The 5,154-nt window shown below is 41.3% G+C and overlaps 1 non-coding gene across 1 annotated transcript; it reads right to left on the bottom strand.

The window, feature by feature from the left end:
* Nucleotides 1-3,316: 3,316 nt before the first annotated feature.
* On the bottom strand, nucleotides 3,317-3,398 carry trnas-aga (transfer RNA serine (anticodon AGA)). The gene has a single exon. It is a non-coding gene; the product is annotated as a tRNA-Ser (tRNA).
* Nucleotides 3,399-5,154: the final 1,756 nt, after the last annotated feature.

Genomic DNA, 5,154 nt, shown 5'->3' with positions numbered 1-5,154 from the left:
AAGCATTTACCTTCAGCCAGGTATGTCAGTGAATGATTCATCTCAGCTTTTCCTGAGGTTTCCAATATCACAAATGCCAGTTTTCAACCAATTAAATTTGCTCGACATGACATCAAGGAAAAGATACTGAATATTGCAAAAGCTGTGGGCCCTGATAATATTGCAACAATTGCACTGAGGACTTGTGCTCCAGAACTAGCCAGGACCTGGGTTTTCATTGCAAATGCATAACTGGTATCTACATGGCAGTGCAAAAGATTGTACGATCAATATCAACATCCTGTGGGTTACCATTGACTAGAAATTGAACTGGACCAGTCATACAAATGCTGTGGTTACAAGAGCATATCAGAACCTGGGTACTCTGCAGCAAATACAGTCTACAGTGCCTGTCCACTTTTTACAAGGTGCAAGGCAGGAGTATAATGGATAGCTGCAGTTCTAATAACACCTGAAGAAGATCAACACTTTTCATAGAAAACTGCCTGTCTAACTGTTACCCCCTTCACCACCTTCAACAGTCAGTCCCTTCTCCTTTGACACACAGTGGAACACTGTATGCCATCTTCAAGATTCACTGAAATAATTCACCAATTTTGTTTCCTCTGCCACCAAAACGGACAAAGGCAGCAGATGCATCGGAGCACCACCACCTGTAAGTTCCTTTCCAAGTCACACACCGACCTGACTTGGAAATATATTGCTGTTCTTAACTCAGGAACCCATCTATCACATGCCTACATCCCAAGAAATGTACTGGTTTAAGAAGCCAATTCAGTACCACCTTCACAACGGCAATTCGGAATTGGGAATAAATGTTTTGTCCAGCCAGCAATGCCCTCATCCCGCAAATTAATATTTTAAAACGTAATGAAGCTTCCCTACTTATAATTTTATCCTGCACTTATCAAATTTTTTATGTTCATTCATCAGTGGTGACCATTGCAAATTAGACGAGTATTTATTGCCCTTGACAAGGTAGTCATGAGGCAGTTTTGTGGTGCCTGTAAAACCACAGTGTAGTTAGGGTGGGTATTCCAGGATTTTGATCCAGAGATGCTGATGGAATACTGATATAATATCAAGTCTAGATGGTATGTGGCTTGGTTGGGAACCTGAAGGTGTCACATTTCCATTTTGTATGGCCGAAGAGTCATAGAGATGTACAATACAGAAATAGACCCTACAGCCCAACTCATCCATGCCAACCAGATATTGTACATTAATCTAGTCCCTTTGGGGTCCCTCCCCACCCATGTTTGAATCTCGCTGACTACGGATTGCCCTTATCTTTTTATTTGGCAATGTTTGTAGATTTTGAAGGTGATTATTTTGCTTTGGCATTTTGAAGTGCTGCAATTGTTTTTAGAACATAGAATCAGGAGAAGGCCATTTAGACAATTTCATCTGTTTCAATATGATATGTAGGTACCGGTGTTGGACTGAGGTGGACAAAGTTAAAAATCACAGAATACCAGACCACACCCCTCCCATTTTTCCACCTCTCCCACTTATCTCTCTCTCCACAACCCCCTCCCCCCCACCAACCCGGCCCACAAACCTCATTCCCAATGAAGGGCTTATGCCCTAAACGTCGATTTCCTGCTTTTCGGATGCTGCCTGACTTGCTGTGCTCTTCCAGCACCACTAATCCAGAATCTGGTTTCCAGCATCTGCAGTCATTGTTTTTACACCAGGTTATAGTACAACAGGTTTATTTGGAAGTACAAGCATTTGGAGCTCTGCTCCTTCATCATGTAGCTAGTGGGACAGGGTCATAGGACTCAGAATTTGTAGTAAAAGATCAAAGTATCATACAACTGATGTGAATTTTTAAACAAACCTGGATTGCTGTGAAGTCACTTGAAACCTGCATCTCCATTCTGCGATTAAAGACTTAACAGCAATCTAGGTTTGTTCAATACATCACATCAGTTGTCTGACACTATGATCTTTTACTTTAAGTTCTGTGTCCTATGATCTTGCCCCACTAGCTACCTGATGAAGGTGCAGTGCTCTGAAAGTTTGTACGTTCAAATAAACCTATTGGACTATAACTTGGTGCTGTGTGATTTTTAAAATCATTCAGTTAGATCATTACGGACCTCTGAATCAACTCCTAATACCAACTCTTGCATAATAGCAATGTACATTTAGAACAATTCAAACTTAATTGGAGTCAGTTATCTCAAATGGCTAGAATGTGGCCCAAAACAATGACAATACAAGTTTGTTGTGTGTTTAATGTGATATGATACTTTTGCTCAGATTGGTTTGCCCTTATATCGAGTTCTAGGCCCCAATCTTTAGGAGGCTGAAGAAAATATGAATGAGACTGGGTCTAAGAATGTCAGTAATGAAGAGAGGTTGGAGAGTGTGGGGCTGTACTCCTTGGAGAAGATTGAGAGGAAATTTGATTGAGGTGGTCAAGATCATGAGAGGTCCGGGCAGAATAGTTAGAGATAATCAATACTCATTGGTAGAAGAATTGCAAATCAGTGATTACACATTTAAGGTAATTGGCAAAAGAAGCAAAGACGATACCAGGAGAAACTTATTCACATAACAAACGGTTTGGAATAGGTGGTTGAGTGTGGTGGAAACAAGTTCAAGTGAAATTTGCAAACGGAAGTTGAATCATTTTCTGAAAAGGAGAAAAATGCAAGTCGTGGAGAAAAGGCAGACATATGGCACAATGTGCATTGCTCCTTCAGAAGACCATGGAGGGTGAAATGGCTTCCTTCTGTCCTGTAAACTTTTTTCTGATTCTATCACAGAGATTACTAATGGAGCTCCTATGAAGTATTGCTAACTGCTTTACCCAATTAAAAGTGACAAGTGGACAATATATGGAACACAAGTGATTGTTTTGATAATATTTAACACATAAATTTACAGAGATTATAGATCCCATAAATAAGTAACATCTCCGGATGCGAAACGCTACGGACTCGGTGGGGGGCAGCATTCCCAATGTACAAATTAGTGTTTTAAGAAACACAGCGGTATTACCGTCTTTAATATTTTCTGTCTAACTTAGACAATGGTCCCTATTCATAAATTTATAGGACATCAAAAAGTTCCTTCGGCAGATGGTCGAAAACAGTAATAAAAAAAATTAAAATAATTGCGAGAGAATTTCGACTTGTTTTGACGAAGCGGGTGTTCTGGAGGAGCAGGAAGTAATCACCGATACGGTTTAGATTTTCAGCTTCCCGCTGAAAATATTTGAGTTGTGCTGACATGTTTTAATTGTGTGAAATGCCAGAGGCTGGCAAAAATAAAATCCGTGTAAAAGAAAAGAAAATTATTAAGCCGTAGTCGGCAGGATTCGAACCTGCGCGGGGAGACCCCAATGGATTTCTAGTCCATCGCCTTAACCACTCGGCCACGACTACCGACGGTACAGATACTTTGTTGCTATTTACTGTAGTCAGCGAGTCTTAGCGCGATGGAAGTGGTTACATTGTAACGTTTTGTGTTTGTTTTCCGAATGTTGCAACTGGTGGTCATGGGTTACCACCGGGTCACCAATTGTTACACACCCACTCGCTGCTCTTTCCCATTCATCCCCAGAGCGGAGCTGCCTCCGGCGGGGAACCGTATTTGATCTCAGCCAAAAGGCGGAGAAACGATAATCCTGGCTAAGTGAAGTAGTTTTATTTGCTTTGGATTCACTACTTCTTTTCTTGCCTTTCCACCCTCCCTCTTTTCCCGCTCTGTCCTAAATCTGGGGCAGATTTTGCCATCTTATTCGCTCTTATCCCATTTGTCCTGGCAAAGATTCAGTGGAGAATTGATCATAAAGTGTAAAATAAAACGTCCAGACAAAACAAAAATGAAGAAACTAAGCCGGGCATCAGTCACTCCACTTTACAGGCGAAAGTGAGGAGTGCAGATGCCGGAGATCAGAATCTAGATTAGGGTGATGCTGGAAAAGCACAACAGGTCAGGCAGCATCTGAGGAGCAGGAAAATCAATGTTTCGGCCCTTCCTGATGAAGCGCTTTTGCCCGAAACGTCTATTTTCCTGCTCCTCGGATGCTGCCTGACCTGTTGTGCTTTTCCAGCACCACTCTAATCTACACTTTACACACAGGCTGCACCATCCAGTGACCATGGGCTGGCAAACATCGATTCATAAGAAAGTTGCCTTTTGACCCATGCTTCACTGGGTCAATGAGTTTTCATTATTTTGTGCCCATCATAAAATAAACTGAACAACATCCTGTCAAACGAATGCTTTGGAGGTGCCGGTTTTGGACTGAGGTCTACAACGTTAAAAATCACACAACACCAGGTTATACTCCTAGTGTTTATTTCGAAGCACTAGTTTTCCGAGCTCTGCTCCCTTCATTGAATGGTTGTGGAGTATAAGATCGTAGGACGCAGAATTTATAACAAAAGTTTACAGTGTGATGTAACTGAAATTATATATCAAAAAAGACCCGGATTGTTTGTGAAGTCTCTCATCTTTTAAATTTAAAAATCACACAACACCAGGTTATAGTCCAACAGGTTTAATTGGAAGCACACTAGCTTTCGGAGCGACGCTCCTTCATCAGGTGATTGTGGAGGGCTCCATCGTAACACAGAATTTATAGCAAAAATTTGCAGTGTGATGTAACTGAAATTATACATTGAAAAATTGATTGTCTGTTAAGCCTTTCATCTGTTAGAATACAGTGATAGTTTCACTTCATTCATGTGTAAATCACAAAACCTTTTTTTTAAAAGTTGCATTCTCGGGTTAGCTGTGAACAATGGTGATAGCTAGACAATATGTTGAAGGTGTTAGCCCCCTGTGTTCTCTGTCTATGACCTGATGTTTAGATGATTCTAATCTAAAAAGTGAGATAACAGAGGGTTACATAAATTCATGCAGTTTTTGAGCTCAGAGTTCTACATGAATGTATGTAGTTTTTGAGCAAAGTGCAATGTAACTCTGCAAGTACAAATTCACTGCACAAAATATAAGTGTGCATGTGGGTCTTTGTCTGTGTGTGTCTGTCTGGGGTGGGGGTTGTGTGTGAGAAAGTGTGTGTGTGTGTGTGTGTAGTGAGTGCGGGAGTGTGTGTGACTATAAGGGTGTGTGTGGGTGTCTGTGTGCGCGTCTGTGTGTACCCGCATCCGTGTGTATGTGAGCGTGTGTGTG

This window comes from Chiloscyllium punctatum, chromosome 39 (genome assembly GCF_047496795.1).
Source record: "Chiloscyllium punctatum isolate Juve2018m chromosome 39, sChiPun1.3, whole genome shotgun sequence".
Lineage (NCBI taxonomy): Eukaryota > Metazoa > Chordata > Chondrichthyes > Orectolobiformes > Hemiscylliidae > Chiloscyllium > Chiloscyllium punctatum.
This window is presented reverse-complemented; position numbering and strand designations above follow the sequence as displayed.